Source organism: Chiloscyllium plagiosum, chromosome 3 (genome assembly GCF_004010195.1).
Source record: "Chiloscyllium plagiosum isolate BGI_BamShark_2017 chromosome 3, ASM401019v2, whole genome shotgun sequence".
Classification (NCBI taxonomy): Eukaryota; Metazoa; Chordata; class Chondrichthyes; order Orectolobiformes; family Hemiscylliidae; genus Chiloscyllium; species Chiloscyllium plagiosum.
The window spans coordinates 71,294,162-71,314,529 of record NC_057712.1 but is presented as its reverse complement, the minus strand read 5'-3'; positions in this window follow the sequence as shown (position 1 = coordinate 71,314,529).

The window sequence follows — 20,368 nt, the reverse complement described above, 5'->3', positions numbered from 1 at the left end:
AGGTATGTGAATATGCAGGATTTAGAGGGACATGGGCAAATGCTAGCAAATGGGACTAGCTTAGGTTAGGATACTTGGTTGGCATGGACGATTTGGACCGAAGGGTCTGTTTCTGTGCTGTACATCTCTATGACTCTAACTGTTTTTTCAATGGTTGTTTAAATGAATCTTTGTGTTCAGTGTGAAGTGCATTTGGGTGCAAACTCCATTGGATAACTTTTGCTCAATGGGTTGTTGGGTGAGAGGTTATGAGGGATGGGGGCACATGTAGGTCACAGAGGGAGCTTGGGAAATATGAGAAGCTGTGGAGGAGCATGAGGAATATAAGAGACCATGGGGAATCAGAGAAGTGGGTTTGTCTGTGGAATGGAGGGGATTGTCACGTGGAGTGGTTGAAGTAGTAGGGGGGCTAGTGTTTGATTACTGGAGTGAGATGTGATGACTGAAAGGATTGATATTCTACCATTTGGCCAATGATCTAATGAAAGGAAATGGATATTCTAGACTTCTGGCCTTGCCATTTGTCCACTTTCATTGCCACTCCTAATCTGCCTATGAAAGTGCCAGACCCAACTCTATCCTGCCCTCACCTCCCTGGAATAAGAATGTGATGGCCTTTTTAAAGGAGATGGAAACTGGGAAATTATCTGAGTCAACCTTTCCACCTCTGCCAGCTTTCACTATTCAAGATTTTTAAGCCAATAAATAGATTGAAATCAAATAATATGTTTGAAGTTGGCATAAACTTCAGAATCAAGAGATTCAGCTCAAACTGAGGGAAGTCATCCGTGCACAGAGCCTTAATTTAATTAAAACTTGAAAATACTAGAAATATTTAGCAGGTCTGGCAAAGAGAAAAACAGAGTTAATATTTCAGGTTGGTATCTGCAGAGGCTGGATCATTAAATATACCCAAGGCTGTGTTTGACAGATTTTTAACCATTAAGGGAATCAGAGGTTATGGGAAAACCCTCTGGCTTTGAGGGATTGTAAGATCAGCCATGAACTCACTAAATTGTGGAGCAGACTCACTGGGCTGAATGACCTACTTCTGCATCAAAAAGTGTGGTGCTGGAAAAGTATCGCCGGTCAGGCAGCATCCGAGGAGCAGGAGAGTCGATAATTCGAGCATCAGGAATGTGGTGTGGGGGGATGGGGGGGTAAGGGTAGGAGGGAACTACATTGCTCTCAATGTGGTCTCCTTTACATTGGGGAGACAGGATGCCAATTGCGGAACGTTTCAGAAAGCATCTCCGGGACACACGCACTAAACAACCCCACCACTCTGTGGCTGAATACTTCAACTCCCCCTCCCACTCCGCCAAGGACATGCAAGTCCTGAGCCTCCTCTACCACCAAATCCTAGCCACCTGACGACTGGAGGAAGACCATCTCGTCTTCTGTCTTGGAACCCTCCAACCATATGGAATCAATGTCAATTTCACTAGATTCCACACCTTTCCTCCTCCCACCTTATCCCAGATTCAATTCTCCAACTCAACACCGCCCTCTCACACTGTTCTATCTGTCCATCTTCCTTCCCACCTCTCCACTTCACCATCCTCTCCAACCTATCGCCTTCACCTCCCATCTTCATCTAACTATCGCATACCCAGCCACCTCCCCTCCAGCCCCACTCCCTCCCATTTATCTCTCAGCGTCCTTGCCCCCTCCCCATATTCCTGATGATGGGCTTATGCTCCAAACATCGACTCTCCTGCTCCTCGAATAAAGCCTTACCGACTGTGATTTTTCCAGCACCACACATTTTGACTCTGATCTCCAGCATCTGCAATCCCCACTTTCTGACTAATTTCTGATCTTACCTCTTACGGTCTTATTCGCAGTTAGACAGTTGCCACAAAATCAAACAGGAATTCAAAAGAAAATATGCAATTTACTTGCACAGAAAAATCATGAGCTGGCTGGATAGAGTGAAGCTGTTCCTTCTAAAAGGAACAGGAACGTGAGGACTTGGCTTTAAAGTGACGTACAAAGGAAGCACAAAGGAAGTGAGAAAATTCCTTTTCAATCATTGAGTAATTAGAGTCTGGAATGTATTGCCTGGAAACGTGGTGGAGCCAGGCTCGATTAAGACATTCAAGAGGGCACGAGACAATCATTTGGATAGAAATAGTGCACGAGGCTTTGGGGAAAACATTGGAGATTGGCTGTAAGTAATCATTTGAAGAGCCAGTGCAGGTACAATGTGCTGAATAGCCTCATTCTGCAATGTCATGGCTTTGTGATTCTGTGAAAAGTTTGAAAGAATTTAAAGAGAGGCTAGATAAACAGATGAGGAAGACAGCAGAGGGTTAAACTGAGAGAACTTGATGAGGAAGGATGGGAGGAGGCTTGATTAAAGGATAAACACAGGCAGAGTCTGGTGGGCAAGTTGCCTATTTCTGAGTTGGCTATTGTATAAGTCTTTCGATTGATTCATAATCCTTAATGAAATTCGCTTACAACAAAATTAAAATTGCCTGCCACAATGTCAAGCACAGGAATCGAATAATTGCAGATGAGAAAGACAAATATGGTGAAAATATGCAAAATTTATCCTCTGTCTTTATGATGACAATCAATTCAGGAGACGGGCGGAAACAGGCACAAGCTTTACCAATCCCATTTTACCTTGCTTTTAGTCTGCCAGTTTGTTGAGACATTCTTGCCAAAGAATGAACACAGACACAGAAATGGTGCACTACTAATAAAGAAAAAATAGATTTGTAAAAATTTCTAATCAACCTGTTCAGATATCAGACAACATGCATCTGGAGCAGATGGATTTGAACCTAGGCCTCCTGATCCAGAGACACAACCACTTCATCACAATAAATAGTCACACAATGTATCACACAATTTTGACCCTAATTACTGATTACCATAAGTTGCAGTTACTGGGATCTGCTAGGCAGACATTTACAGGTCTCCATTTATGAGCACTTTTGAACCCAATTTTTGAATATGTTGTGTGGGCCCCTTCTACTGAAGACTAGTACGTAGTCTGGTATTACAGACTGGTTCAGAGACTAAGAGATGTTTTTGGTTTTGGCACTGGGATTCTGATGAAGAAGGTCTGGAGAGAAGTATGCATATCTTGCATCTTTGCGATAGAGCGTGAGTGAAGGGCAAATGGATCACCATCTCGCCATCTGTTCCTCTCTTCTACAATAGCTGGTGCTACTCCTCCTGCTCTTATGTCCTCCACACACATTTTCTGTAGACCAAGTGGTGTCTCCAGGAAACACCCTCATGACTTCTGAAAAAGTGTCCAATAAGGTGCAGTTTTCCTCTTTTCTATGTATAAGTAAATTAAGGGTCTTGACCAAATTGCTCAGCAGGTTTTATGACTTGTGTCATAGATCTCTTAACACTCTAGCAACAATAACTATGAACTGATTTTGAAGTAGAGTATCTTTGAAGGAGAGTATCCATTCAAGTAATGATTGAAATCAAGATCAATGTTGTGTTTATCATCCAAACTGTAAGTGTGGAGCTGGGAAAGTACAGCAGGTCAGACAGCATCGGAGGAGCAGAATGATGAGGGATTTCACCTGAAACGCCAACTTTCCTGTTCCTTGGATGCTGTCTGACCTGCTGTGCTTTCCTGCTCCACATCTATTGATTCTAACTTCCAGCATCTGCAGTCCTTACTGTCTCCCTGTAAATTAATTAAATTAAATTAATTCAAAATCAAACTGGTCACTGTGAGGTAAAGGCAAAAGTCAGAGCTCTAGCCAGCAAAATGATGTGTCCCCTCTTTAACAAGAAATAATAGACATTTTAAGTGGCAGTTTAACAAGTGATCAGGGCAACTGGTCTCACAATGTTTTCAACTTCTTCACCAAAATGACGCATGCACCCAAAGACGGCTAGACTACATTTCAGATTAAAACCAGATCTTGGCCATCTCCTTACATCTTTCATGTCTAAAATATTCAATAAAATCACACCTCTACATTTAATTGTTTCAAAGTATGAAAACAGAAATGTTGGAATTGGACAGTGCTAAATGTCTGCTAGATAGGTATTTGTTGTGTTAACATTTTGGCAAGGATCAAGAACTGAAATTAGGTGCTAAATAGTCAACTCTCTAAACTTTTAGACAAATGTATTCACCAACCACTTCCAAGTAAGGAAATTACTTGTGGATTATTGAATATTACACAATAAAGTAAGCATGAATTCTGGTCTCATTAATGCCAATATTCACAGAGTATGTTTGCATTATGCCAATTATGCCATTATGTCAACAATGGTTTTGTCCTGCAAGCTGCTGTAAATGTTGAATATTCATTGGAACAAAGGTATAAAAGTAGAAATTGAATATTCTATGCAACACCATGTTCCCTTTTATGAATTTTTATCTTTGCCAAATCCATCATTTTGCAAAATCATGCGAAGGAAATGCATTGTAGATTTGAGACTCCTTACATACTTATTTTCAGCAATAGTTTAGTTATTCACTGTTGTTCAGTGACTGAGATTGGAATGCGTTTCTAATCCCACTCCACCACTGATCATGACAAATTTTAAATTTAAGCAGAGTGGGCGATTTTAAGAATTATAAAGGTTTTAGAGTGTGTGTAGTTTTATATTGGAAACAATTTGGCCAAATTTCTTTAGCCAACAAGGAAAAAAATGTTTATTTTCTACAAGAACAATCTTAAAGGCTTTATATCTTAACACACAAATCATTCAGATTAAGGTAAACAGTGAAAATTGAGATAAATGGATACAATCACATAGCCTTTATGGAAACATGGTTGCAAGGAGATCAAAACTGGCAACTTAGCATTCAGGGGCATTTGATATTTTGGAGAGACAGGAGGGATAGAAAAAGTGGTGGGGAGCACTATTGACAAGTGATGAAATAAGGGCAGTTGTTGATGATCTAGGCTCAGATAATATTGACTCCATTTGGGTGGACAAACAGCAAGGGAAGGATGACATTGGTAGGAGTAATGTATAGACAGACTGTAAGTCAACAAATAATAGGAGCATGTAAAAAGAATACAGCAATAATTAGGAATCACTTTGTTCTTCATGCTGTTTGGGTTAAAAAAATTGGAAAGATTAGCTAAGTTACCACATTCAAAGAGTGCATTAGGGATAGTTTCCTACAGTAATATGCCATGAAGCCAACCAGGGATCAAGCTGTCATGGACCTTGTTAATAAGACAGGCTTAATAAATTACCTCAAAGTAAAAGATTCTCGATGAAGTAGTGATCACAACATGATAGAATTTAATATTCAGTTTGAGATTAAGGAACTTGGGTCAAAAGCAATTGTGTTTAACTCAAATATAGGGAATTATAATGCAATGAGGATAGAGGTAGCTAAAATGAACTGGGCGGAAAGATTAACAGAAATAACAGTAGGCAAGCAATGGCTGACAATAAGGAAGTAATTCATGACTCAGCAAAAATACATTCCAGTAATGAGGAAAGATTCTAAGAAAGGGATAAACCAACCATGGCTAACCAAGGAAGTTAAGGAAAGTATTAAACTGAAAGAAAAAAGCATATAAGGAGTCTAATGTCAATGATAGTCCTGAAGATTGGGATAAATTCTGAATCCATCAACGAAGAACTAAAAAGATAATAAAGACAGAGAAACTAAATTATCAGAACACACTAGTAAGGAATATAAAAACTGATAATAAGAGCTTTCTTAAATATATAAAAAGGATGAGAGAGGTCAAAGTGAACATAGGCCCCTGAAAAATGAATCTAGGAGATGGAATGAGGGACAAGGAAATGGCAGAAGAGTTAAACAAATATTTTGTGTCTGTCTTTATGGTGGAATGTACTTAGAACATCCCATTAATACTGAAACATACATTGGGATAAATTAAGCACCACCACCATCATCACTAAAGAAGCAATACCTGTATTAGACATGCTGAAGGGTGAAAAGCAAATAAGTCTCCTGACCCTGTTTGCTTGCATCCTGAGATCCTATTGTGGTAGTTCCAGAGATAATGATACAATGGTTGTAATTTTCCAAAAATCCTCGGATTTTGGAGAACTACCAGGGGATTGCAAAACTGCTAATGTGGCAGCCCTAGTCAAAAAGGGAGGGTGACCAAAAGCAGGTAGCTGTAGGCTGATTAGCCAGTATCTATTGTTGGCAAAATATTAGACTCAACTATTGAGGAAGTAATAGCAAATGATATTCTGACCCAGCAGAGTCAGCATGGCTTGGTGAAAGAGAAACAATTTCTTATTACTTTCTCAGAGATTTTCAACCAGATGACTCAATTAGTGTGGATAGAGGAAAACCACCAGATGTGCTTTATTTGGACAAGAGGGTGTTTGACAAGATACTTCACAAAAGGCTAAGTCAAAAGATACCAGCCCACAATATCGGGGGTATTATACTGGCATGAATAGAAAATTGGCTAATGGGCAGGAAACAGCGAGTGGGGAATGAAGGGTTCTTTTTCAGGTTGTACTGTAGCAAAACTTGTAGATGACACAAAATGATGTGGAAAGGCAGGTTGCAAAGAGGATACAAATAGTTTACAGAGACATATTGACAGGTTAAGTAAGTGGGCAAAAAGTTGGCAGAGTATGATGTGGAGAAATGTGATGTTGTTCATTTTGGAAGGGAGAACAAAAGAACATAATATTATTTCAATGGAGAAAAACTGCAGAAAATTGCAACACAAAGAGACTTGGGGTCACTTGTGCATGAAATACTAAAGACAGCACTTATACAGGCAAATAACAAACATATTGGAATGATGATCATTACTTCAAGGAATATAAAAGTAGAGAAGTGTTACTGCAACTGTACAAGGTGCTGATGAGACCACATCTCGAGCATTGTGAGCATTTCTGATCCCTTTATTTAAGGAAAAATATTTCATTGGAGGTAATTCAAATAATGTTCACTAGGATGATCCCCAGTATAGAGGGAGCAAAGGCTAACCAGATTGGAACTCTACTCATTGGAGTTTAGAAGAATGAGAACTGGTCTTTCTGAAACTGATAGGATCTTTAAGGGGCTGGATAAGGTAAATGCCGAGAGGATGTTTCCTATCATGGGAGAGTGTAGGACCAGAGGGCATAGTTAGAACAAATGGGTGTCAATTAAGATTGAGCTGCAGAGGAATTTCTTCTTTCAGAGGTTTGGGAATCCTTGAACCTTGTTGTCACAGAGAGTTTGGGGAAGAGTCCTTGTGTATATTAAAAGCTGAGATAGATTCTTGATCAATAAGAATATCAGGGGTTAGGAGAAAAAGGCAGGAGAGTGGATATGAGGAATGTTGGATCATCCATGATTCTATTCAATAGCAGGGAGGGTCCGGGACTGAATGGTTTTGTTTATGGTGTTATGGTCTAAAGCATTTTCAAAGCACCCATGCTTTATTGACAAAATATAATTTAGAATATACAAAGATAGATATAACTAATATTCTAACATACCAAATTTAATGAGGCAAATATTGTTAACAATAAATTATGGTTGAAGATGCACAGAATCCATCAAGTAGCAATTGTGATCAAGACAGATCCCATGGATTTTTCAGCAAACCCAAATTTTAGTGATACTGTCAGCCACCAAATCTCATTAAAATTTCATAGGGAATTACTAACACTTCATTTTTTGATGACCTGGTCTTGAAAATCCTCAAAAGTGGCTTCATTATGATCTGCCCCAGTTCATGTTCTCATCGTTCATCTTTCTTTCCTGGAATCGTACTCCCCTAGATTCTTGGAAACTGCATTCTAGTACTTATTCCCAGGCAGAATTCCTGATTTTCACCAATGGTGAGCTTCACCAAAAAAGTTCTAACCTAGGTTTATATCCTGATCTCAAATCTAGCTCAACTGCAAATACTAATTGTGAGCTTCTTTTACCTTACTGACAGCTATATTCAACTATCATTGTCATATGGCTTGAGCTGAGCTGAGACCTAACCCCTACATCGAGCTGCATCTGAAATCTTAGAGTTTCACCTCAGTTCTACAGCACAGAATTATCCACCTACTGTTGCATCTCACTGAATCCCCAACCATATAGACACAATATAGCTTAGTTGTCATTTTTAGCAGTACAGTTTAACAGGTTCTCTCTACATCAAGTTTGCTTCTTTCCTTATTTGTTTCCTTCACTAACTAGTTGTGACCCTGGAACTCCCATCCTGTGACCACTGAAGTGTTTGAGTAACCTGTTGAACACTTTCCAACAGCCCTGCTCCTTCTCCTAGGTATTTTTGGAAGTAACATATATCATGGAACCGTCAAAACCTCCTTTCAGCTCTTTGGGCCCTTTGAGCCTGCCCTGGCATTCAGCAGGATTATGACTGATCCAACATTCCTTGCATCTACTATCTTGCCTTTTTCCCTGGAACTCTTGAATCCCTACTAATCAAGAATCTACCTCAGCCTTAAGTATACACAAAGACTCTATCTCCACAACTGTCTCTGGCAAGGAGTTTTAAAGACTCCCAATCCTGAAAACTAATTTTACACCTCCTAGCTTCACAATCATGCATGCATCATTAAAGAAAATACCCATTTGGTGAAATCCAGCAGTGATGTAAGTGTTATGTAACTGCTAATTATGTATTTGTTAAATACACATCGTCTGTATGTTTCACACAGCTGGGGATTTGGTATAGATAAAATAAGATCTTCAATAAGAAATGAGTTATAATTAGAAACCTCCATAAAACCTCCTTTTACATTTAGGCCATTAAATATTGGCTGCCATCAAGGTTTGTTGCTGCAGAAAATCATTGAATTCTTGTTAAGCACACTTTTTTTTTTGCCAATGCAAAACCTATCAGTTATCTGTAGAAGTGTTCATTTCTCAGAGAACTTCAGGAGGACAGACTGATAAAATGGGAAGACAAATGGCAGATGAAATTTGATGCAGAGAAGTGTGAAGTGATGCGTTTTAGAAAGATAAATAAGAGGCAACATAAACTAAATAAACTGTAAACAAAAGTGAGTATAAGCGTGAGACGTTCATGGTATACTTGCATTCATTTTGGAAGGTGACAAGAGAAGTTATTAAGGCTATCAAAAAGGATATGGAGCTTTGGTCTTTATAAATGGAGGTACAGAGTAAAAAACTGAAGTTACACTAAGCGTTTATAAATCACAGATTAGATCTTTGAGCATTGTGGTTAATTGTGCGCATCACAATTTAGGATGGATGGCATGATCTTGAAAAGGGTGTAGAAGACATTTAGCAGAGTCGCAGAGATTTACTGATAACAGAATATTCAAAAATGGTGAAAGGATTGACGGAGTAAGTTAGGAGAAACTGCAGGGAAAGAAGATTAAGAGTCAGAGAACAAGACTTAAGGTAATGGATAAAAGAACTGGAGGGGAGATGTGGAAATTGTTTCTACATTGTCAGTTGTCATGCTTTGGAATATACTGCCTGAAAGGATATGGATGGAGATTCAATTAAACTATATTGCAGTCACAAGACAGTGCTCTAAATTCAGTCTTGGGATTTCTTACCAACCTACTGTTCTGGGTTTATTATTTAGTTTTGAATGAAATGATTAAGCCAAAACATGAACAGCTGCCATTGTGTGGGCTTTGTCACCTGCAGGATATTTGCACCTGATGTGGCAATGTCTATATTAGCTCTTATTAGACATTGGGTGGCATGATGGCACAGTAGTTAGCACTACTGCCTCACAGCACCAGGATCCCAGGTTTGATTCCAGCCTCAGGTGACTGTCGGTGGGGAGTTCGCACATTCTCCATGTGTCTGCGTGGGTTTCCTCCAGGTGCTCTGGCTTCCTCCCACAGCCACAAAGATGTGCAGGGCAGGTGAATTGGCCATGTTAAATTGCCCAGTGTTAGGTGCATTAGTCAGAAGGTCGGTGTGGACTTGTTGGGCCAAAGGGGCTGCTACCACTCTGTAGGGAATCTAATCTAAACATGGGTAAGATGCTATTAAAAGTGTTGTGTCGCTGTGTACTGTAACTTTGAGAGAGAGAAAGCTAGCAATGACTGACTGAAAGCACAGAGTGTGCTGAAGAATTCAAAAATGCAACATTTGGTTGGAATAAATAGCTCGAGTTGAGTTTCCATGGAACAAAAACAAATTCAAATTCAGCCAATTAGTTTAGATTATGCCCCAGATACCAAAATCCAAATGAATTTGAAGTTTACTGTTTGGGATGACATCAAATCAATGAAATAATTTGATTATTTGAGGTATAAAACTGGACATTTGAACAGTTAGCAGGAGAATAAGTACAGACTGCCAGCCAAATAGCTCTCTGAAAGTAACAAAGGTTTTGCAGCAGAAGACCAAAGAAAAGACGACCCAGGAAAAGACAGAGGGGAATCGACAGAGGAATCCACAGCTGGCTGGTTTTTGAAACGTGACTTCTTCCGTATATCTTAAACGGTGTTTTTTTTTAATCAGACCAGTATTGTAGAGTGGGAGGTCAAAGATAGGGTTAAGAGAAAGGAGTTGTAAATATCTGTTGTTTTAATGTTCTCTGTTGAACTTAAAGAATAAAATTGTTAATTTTTACTTTTAGTAGTGAGATCTTGGATCGTTCTTTGCCTGTTGAAATTCAACAGATTATGCCACAAGATGAGCTTCTCTGTGTGACGGGTATAAATTAGCAGAGGGGTTTACCCCATGTCATAACAAAAAGATTCAACAGTGTTGTGGGGAAAATCACCAGCCTCAGACTCAGAGTCGGGGTTCAACGACATAGTTTATTTTACAAGGAAATTCCAGAGCTCCAGGGAGAGAAAGACACTAACAACAACACAGTGGTCAGCTACGATTCTTCTCTCAACCCAGAGCATATGACAAGATACTTTTATACATTTTGTAATGTAATAGGTCAGTGATGGGGTTATTCTCTTTGTAACATAGTTTGTTTATTGTAATCATTGCAGAATTGTTGATAATTTCAGTGCAGATATTTGGGGCAGCACAGTGGCTCAGTGGTTAGCACTGCTGCCTCACAGTGCCAGAGACCTGAGTTCAATTCCCGACTCAGGCAACTGACTTTGTGGAGTTTGCACATTCTCCCCATGTCTGCGTGGGTTTCCTCCGGGTGCTCCGGTTTCCTCCCACAGTCCAAAGATGTGCAGGTCAGGTGAATTGGCCATGCTAAATTGCCCGTAGTGTTAGGTAAAGGGATAAATGTAGGGGAATGGGTGGGTTGCGCTTCGGCGGGTCTGTGTGGACTTGTTGGGCAGAAGGACCTGTTTCCACACTGTAAATAATCTAATCTAATATTGTCAGTTCCAGCGCAGCCTTTGTTAATTTCAGCACGGTCATTGTCAGTTTCAGCGCAGACATTGTCAGTTTCAACATCTATGTGGAAGTCCATTGCTGCAGTAATGGGGCTATTGGCTCTTCCTGCGAAGGACGATTACTGCAGCCTGGCTATTAGCACTTTGTATTGAGTCCGTATCAAGCAGTTAGCATTTCTATCAAAGGCATTGGCTGGACCCAGACACCGGCGGGCAGAATACGCTACTCATGTGTATTCTCTCCCCACCCACCTTAAACTAATCAACTAGGTTGTGAGTGCATTGTGCTGGCATTTTGGTGACCTTAGGCAGTACCTGTGTTTGCTCTGCTGTCTCTCTCCATATCGTGGACCAGCAGCCATCTTGTATATCAAGTGGCCAACTTATGGCTCAGCAGCCATCTTGTGTGTCTGTGTGCCTAGTGTCACCCTGCCCCATGCCATCTCCCACTTCAACAGATTAACAGCAACTCTTGATATGAACTACTATTGCAGTCACAGGCTTTTCATAATGTTTAACGATTCAGTTATGAAGTTACACTTTCATAAATGTGTTATGCATCAAGCATGAGTCCTTAGAACCTCAGTAATATGCTCTGATAAGATGATCAATAATGATATCTTAAGCATGTCTCTACATACAAACTGTGAGACATAAAATCCCACTATATCCCTCTTTTTCTTAAAATAAACAAAACTCCAAACTGATACACAAAGTTGTACATAGGCACTTGCTGTCAATTTGATAATCATACAAGCAGGTGTAACAGAATTAATATGATTACCATTTCAAACTTCCATGTAATGCTTTGGAGATTTGATCATTTAATCACAGTTATTGTATATGACTTTTTGCATCTGACCAGGTGCCTCATGGTAAGCTGGTCCAGAAGATTAAGCCACATGGGATCCATGGTGAGTTACTAAGTAAGGTACAAAATTGGCCTGGTCATAGAAGACAGAGGGTAGTTGTGAAGGGGTCTTTTTCTGACTGGAGGTCAGTGACTTGTAATGGTTCGTAAGTATCAGTGCTATGAATTCTTTTATTTATAATACATAAAAATGATTTGGATGAAAATGTACATGGCCTGATCAGTAAGTTTGCAGATGACATGACAATCTGTCCCATGAGCTCTGAATAACTTTGTTGTTATTTTATCCAAGGAGTGGATAGAACTTTGTGTAGATGCAGAAAGTTCTTCAACTGTTAGGGTTAGTACTTGTGAGATGCTTCACATGCATTCTTGAGTCATTGATTATTCTAATTTATCCCTGGTTTCACACAGATTCACATGCTAGACTTCTTGTATGTTCAATACCTATGCTGGGTATAACATGGTCATGATATCCTGGCAGGATGTTTTTGTTATTAAGATGTGTTTGTCCTTGAAAATGACTTCCCATGATATACCAGGTTCAATACTATCGGCTAAAACTAACAAACATATTTGAACATTTCTTCAATACTGTCATACCATCCCTTGATTTTGTAACTCTTGTAGCTGCTCATCTTCACTGGTTGTCGATTGCCCAAAGTGTAATAGATCTACTTAAATAACATTTTCAGCTCGAGCTAATTCAATTGAGTGACGTGTGATCTATTCTACGAAAGTGGGTATGATTTGTTTCCCATAAATTGTGACTACACAGAGATCTGTGTGTACTGGTAGTCTTGCCATTTCTGGATCATTAGTATCCACCAAATTGACGATTTCAAGAAACCAAAATTATCTTGAGAACTAGCACTGCAGTGAGATTCTGCTAACACATGGAATTTGTGATCTGTCATACACTAATAGACAATGGGCTACACCATGGAACACCACTTACTGTGACACATGTCTTCTAAAATGTTTCATGGTAAAATGTTAGTTTGAGCTCCATTTAGCTTTTAGCATATACAGTAATATAGATGGTGCCGGACCTACTGAGTTTCTCCAGCATTTTCCAGCATTTGCAGTATTATACTTTTATTGCAATATAGAAGTCTTGTTCATCTTCTGAAATCTGCATTTTGCTGCTAGAATTGTCAGTTGGTAACAAGCGGTTACTTTTTGGTTATCTGAGATTTGTCCTGGAATCTGACTTGGCCTTTTGAACTTTATTTCCTGCACATGCATGTCCATTTTTGGTGGCTCATGCTTTGAAGATGCAAAGAAAAGTTGGATGGCTTTTGGGTTGGTGTCATAAACCGCATCTGTTATAAATCTTGTGATTTGGTGCACTTTGCTGACCTCAGCAATGGTGCTGTATGTAGTTGTTGTTGGCCTGCCAATATGGCTTCATGCTCGTGACAAAATTGCACTTCTTCACTTGCCAAGGAAAATCCTCCCTGAAGTCTTTAATCTGCGTAGAGGCTATTACTAATTCAACCAGGCTCCCTGATAGTTCTTCTTAACATGTATGGCCTCTGTGGACAAACTGGTCAATTGACTCTTGTTTCTGACTGTATGCCATGATTTGAAGTCTGTTAATCCTGAATTAATTCTTAACTTGAGCTATTCTTCAAATGCTGAAAATGTGTTACTGGAAAAACGCAGCAGGTCAGGCAGCATCCAAGGAAAAGGAGAATCGACGTTTTGGGCATAAGCCCTTCTTCAGGAATGCCTGAAACATCAATTCTCCTGTTCCTTGGATGCTGCCTGACCTGCTGCGCCTTTCCAGCAACACATTTTCAGCTCTGATCTCCAGCATCTGCAGTCCTCACTTTCTCCTCTATTCTTCAAATGCCCTCCATAACTTTTGTGTGTCTTTCTGATTTTCCATAGAAAAACCAGATGTATTATTTCTGTGAAGCCCATCCTTGTCAATGGCTACCAAGATTGTTGCAGATCTCTTCTCAGGAATTGAATTAGCTCGAGCTGAAAATGTTATTTAAGTAGATCTATTACACTTTGGGCAATCGACAACCAGTGAAGATGAGCAGCTACAAGAGTTACAAAATCAAGGGATGGTATGACAGTATTGAAGAAATGTTCAAATATGTTTGTTAGTTTTAGCCGATAGTATTGAGCTGTAAAATGAAACTATGTGTTACTTGACTAGCTGGAATTCAGGAATGATATCATTGGCTGTCCAATCCACAATTAAGTGTTTGTCTTCTATCTACCATTCAAAATCTTTGTTTATTGGCCGTATGGCTACCAGACAGGCTGAAAGCACACAAGTTGCTTTTTCTGCCATCAAAGCAGTTGATGGCAGTCTAATCAGCTTTTTGTTTGGTCTAACCAGCTCTTCGTGCTGTCTAACCAGATCTTTCTGTAGCCATGCTTCCAGTTATTGTCCAGTATTGGATATACTTTGGGCCATACCATTCAGGGGCAGACACCAACTTGAATTTCTGGACCAATATGTGTAAAAGTCACAGGAAAAGGAGTCATAGGGTCCAGAAAATAAGATGAAAACTTTTTTTATCAGGTGGTGTAAATACTATTTAGATTATACATTAGAATACTTGTACCTCAAAATTGAGGTGCTCTCTTTTATGTGAATGTGACAAAATATTATTTTGCTTTGCTTTGTTTTTACTATATAAATGTTAATTTTAAAATTGTTGCAGCTTGCTGTATTTTCCAAAGAATTTTATTAACCCAATATGTCCTCTGAGATGGTTATCCTTGATCACTGCAACTTAATCAGAATTGTGATGCAGACCGTTTCATGCACATGCAGGAGGTTCCTGCCACACATCCAATGAAGTTATTGAGGCATATGGAAATATCTGTCATTAATTGGGATTATAGCATTCCTGAACCCAACTGCTCTCCTGCTTCCCACCAAGATTCAGTTCCAGATAGGAAGTCCAAGGTCAAAGCTCACACCCCATCATGAGCTGAGGTCATTAATTGGCCACTTAATGACCAGCAGATTTCTCATCATTGTCATTAACCTGAACATGGCAACTTAAACTGTGGGGCTAGCTTGGTACTGCCAGTATTTGGAGGGCATCAATCGATCAAAGGTACTCAGTGCTTGATCAAGGAACTGGCAATCAGAAAGGGGTTGCACATGGGCTGCTTCCAGCCACTGACTTTCCCTTGCTGTTAACCATCTTGCTCCTCTCTCCTCATGATCTTCTGCCTCCTTTGTAGCACTGCTAAGCCCAAGAGCTGTTGACTCTGACTTACCAGCAGTATTTGATAGGTGAGACGTTTGCTGGTGGGGCTTTGATTCCAGGGGAAGGGCAACCAGTGACCTCACCACTGCCTGATTTGCTTGCAATTAAGTGGGTTTTATTGAAAAAAAGCAGTGAAGGTCTATCACAGCATACCCGATTCCTCAACAGCAGCACAGCTGCAGAACTGCAAGGAAAGTTTATACCATTATCTCTGAAGACAGTGACTAAAACATAAACATGACTAGATTCACCCACATTTTGTTTTGAGTAGCTAGCTTTTATGCTAGTATCGCCCCCTGTTCTCAGAGACTAATTAGATCGACACTTAAAATTGGCTGTATAGTATCTTATTCAACTGGAATGTTGTGGTTAGGCATTTGAGGAGATGATTTAAACTTGGCATTGTCAATGAGGCAGCAGATGCTTGACTGCAATAGTAACACATGCAACACCCTGGCAATGTATCTTCTATTCTACAGAATTCAACCTTTAGAATGTCAGTAGGTTATCAATAAATCTTCCAGCATTGCTCTTGTGTGAATTATGTACCTTCTAATTACAGTAGAGTCAAATTCTTATAAATGGTTATGAATGTTATATAAAGAATTGAGTGTGAACAAAATGGTTTTATTGGTAGATGCTGTTTTCTTCAATTTAACTCAGCAGCAGGAATTAATTCCTAACCCATTACATTTCCTGTCTGCATTTTTGGTGCCATTGACATTTTCACTGTCTGACTCTATCATGGTTATGTTGTCCTGACTATTGAGGGCAATAGTGTAGAGAGTAAAATATATATCAAGTATTCTGGAAATCCTTTGGCAGGTAACTGTTTTGTAAGGCTGTTTTCAATCAGTACAGATGGTCACAGTTAGATAAATTTCATTTAAAAATGCTTTCTTTTGTCAGACACAGGACAGCAACATGACTGCACATAATGAAGCAGACTTTCTGCTGATGCGACAGTCGTTATCCTAGTATCGTTAGGAGTTGCATATGGGGACCCTATTGAATCCTCATCATAGCACACTCTGAAGGAATTGCACAGGAAGTTAAAATTCCTGCTGGGATGCCTCTGAAATTCTCGATTTAAATTGGAGACTTCAGATGGTTATGATGAAATTAAGTAAAGCAGTTACTCAGAAAATATTAGACAACACTTACACATCCCCCAGATCCCTTAATCCTTCTTGGGATTTGACAGCCATCCCATCCCACTAGACCTTGATATGACCTCTCTGGGGACTAACCACACCACCAGAGTTGACCTAACTCAATACAACAGCCAACCCTCCCCTCTGTGTGAGATTGCCACTCACCAGGAAATCTGGCCCATTGACTCTTTGGGTGTTAGGTGAATCCAACAGGCCTATCAATCCATGTTGCATTGAAACATTGTATAGATTCTTAGATTTTACAGAAAGATGTAGCATTAAACATTCAGACCAAGCCAAGTTTTTCTGGTTAATATATTTGTCATTCATTCGAAATAAAATTGGAAAATAAAGAGCCGGACTGATATGCAATAGTTCTTTGAACAAGGTAACCTCAGATAATTTTTCAGGAGAAGAAAAAATTGAGTCAAGATTTTGGAAAGATTAAGGGAAAAGAAGTAAATGATATTTTTTCATGAAAGTTATTTAAAATGGAAATGATAATGTCCATAATACATCTCTTGTTCACTTAGCATTTGTAATATGTTCCTAAAAATGGTACATTCAATGAAATTGGGCTAAGCAGAAATCACTTCACTGGGAGAAATCAACTAATGAGGATGATGTGTGTAGAAATTATAGGTCGGGGCATTAAAAAAATGAAAAAGCCAAAATATCCAAAATTCTTCTCATTTCTCTTGTTAACTTACTACTCTTTGTATTTACCTTCTTCAGCCCCACACCCCACCCTTCCTTGCTCGCTGCCCCTTTCACTCTCTCCAGTTTACTTACAGCCCCTTTTAACAGTCCCTTCTCCTGATCCTCCCACTCTCTCCATCAGTTTTCCCCTTTTGACCCTCCCATTTACTGAGAACTGGGAGAGAGATGACTAGCAGGAAGCAGGGAAGAAGTCAGTCAGTGATAGGATTAGGAGGGGTTGGCGAGTGTAGCAGCTGAGTGAAATTGCAGACCACCACACAACTTCTGACACACCAGGTGAAGTGCAGGCCCAAATGACAGACAATTCTATATTTTATGAACACATACAGTTATACAGTCATACAAGGTGTTGTTCATGAATGTTGTGGCTTTGTATGTACAGGATCTAAATAATCTTACAGATGTCAAAAAGAACCCCAAACCTTTAGGAATCCTGCAGTTGTTGAAGTTGTGAAAGATTATGGTGTCCTTTGTTTCTGTTGCTAATTTGCCTATTCTGCTGAATAAAGTACCTATCATTAACTTGATGGTATCTGTATGCTAGAGATTGACTGATAACCCTTGTAGTACCTCTGAAAAAAACAAATGGATACATTTCCAGTTCTGTGTTCACAGCCAGTGAAAAAAATGTCTGCAAATCAATTTCCAGCTTATTGTACGATTTAGTCACTGCTCAATTACTGCCTGCTTAGCAGACCAAAGTTTCAAAGACACTTGCACTTAGGTCTATATGTATGGCTATGGAAGTAATGTATAATTGATTCACTTTTGGCATAACTGGGCTGGTTTCATGTTCTTCCTTCCAATCACTTCTTTCACCTCCATAAAATTCAAAAACAGTGCAAGGTCACCAACTTATTTGGAACTTGATTCCTCTCCCATTATAAATCTAGTGGGAATTATCAGAAACCCAAGTACGGATCTCCATAGATTGTAGGAACATAGTGGTTGCCTTTCAATGGAGGGCCTTTCCACCTCAAGGTAAATATCAGCCAGGTTGGAGAGGTGGACAAAAACATGGTGAAAATCTCTAAGTGGGGAGTTTCAGATAGTCAGGCATAACATAAACTTGGTAAAAATGAGAATAATGGCACACTAGACGAGACAAAGTATATTGGTCTCTATGGGAGGCTAATGTTGTCATAAACAAAGAGGAGGAGGTGAATTCCCAATCAAAAAGCAGTTCGAGAAAAATTATCTTACTTGGTTTGGTGTTGGAAATATGGTTATAGTCAGGGAACACCCTAAGTAACTCTTTCCATACAGATACATGAATTTTTAAAAATCCAATAGCATTAGTCTGTTTGGATATGTGCTAATTGTAGATATCCTTGTCCATCCCATGCAATTTAGGCACTTTTACAATGACCAAATAAATTTTGCTATCTTTCTGCATGAAGGTGCTGGTGAGCATGATGCTGTGAAACTTTTAGGCTTGTTTCATGACTAAATTTTGACAAAAATGAATCCAATACCTATTTTAAGCAATAAACCAGTTCTGAGAAAGAGTGATACGACCTGAAACATTAACTCTGCTTGTTCTCCACAGATGTTGCCAGATCTGCTGACCTTTTCCAGCAATTTCTACTTTGGTCACATATTTTAAACAATTAGACCAAAGCAGTGAAGAATCCAGTAACACAGCTTTAAGTACTTCAAAGCATGAAACATTGGTGCTTTTTATTGAATATTTTATATAGTGAGATAAATAGAATAACATATATTCAGTAAGTCCATCTGGGAATCTTGAGTTCAGTTAATGCAATTTACAAATTTAATTAAGCTTCCCACACATTTTGTACAAGGACATTTTGAGCCAGCCTGGGCATAGATCTGGCAAATGACACCCTTGACAGATGATTTGACCTTGCACACATGCACACTGGAAAACCTGATCTGTACTGACACACATTATAAAATAACTAAATAATCATTCCTCTTGTACTGGAGAAAACAGAAATCAATTTTAATATTTCCTAATGGTAGGCATAGGAAGCTAATAAAATTGGTGTATGTCTTACCTGTTTTGTTAAGACATTTATTCTGACAGTGAATATCAATAATTGGAATAACATAACATTTCAAAAGTACAGCAGAGTCAATCTGTGACTCCATGAATAAAGCATTGACAACTGAAAAAATTGTTAAGTATCATTTCCATTGAGAGTTACAATGTGTTCATATTAAAGGCAATAAAGCTAGAAAATATTAGCACTACTTCAATTTATAGTTGAGGCATTAAAGTGGCAAACAGTCAATGATACCATGATTATCTTCAAACCTTAAATGTCACACTGTAGAGGCAAAAAAACACCTAAATATGTTGCATAGACAGTAGGCATGATCTGGAAAATGTGATTTGGCGCTCAGAGATTTAGAGTAAATTTAGTTTCTTATATTGCAATGTTCTTCAGTTAAAACAACCTAGAGAGATGCTTTTACAGCACTTTCCAAGGCCACACCCTGTACCATCTGGAAGGGCAAGGCTGATAGATTGGATCACCACCAGCTGCAAGCTCCCCTTCAAGCCACACATCATCCTATCTTGGACTATTTTCCTGTTCTTTTTCTATTGCTGTGTCAAAATCCCAGAACTCCTTTCGTATCAGTTCTGAGTGTACCTCATCCACACAGACTACAGCAATTCAAGGAGGTGGCTCACTGTAACCTTATCAAGGGCAATTAAGGATGTTGTTCTAGTCAGCAACACCCACCAAATAAATTAATTTGCTTATGTCTACTTACTAGGGTGATCAAACAAACCTAGACTCCAACTCAGACTGGTTCGTAAATGGATCTGTTTTATAATACATGGCCTGAAGCTTATTGTAGTATAAGGCACTGTCTTGACTCCAATCTCTGAACTTCATTTAGCACAATTTCCACTCTTCTTTTTCAAGCCTCATCTTCAGCTTGCTGGTGATAGAACAATGAGGCTGGGCTGTTCTGGTGCAAGGATTTTTACTGAGTTCACTTTGTGATTGCCATGAATTTGGATCAAAGTTATAGTATAAGTTTTAAATCCTTTCCAAGGTTTGATCCAATGCAATTTTTTGATAAAGAATTGTGTGTGAGCCTACTTTCATGTGTGTTTGTTAATGAGATGGTTGCTTGCT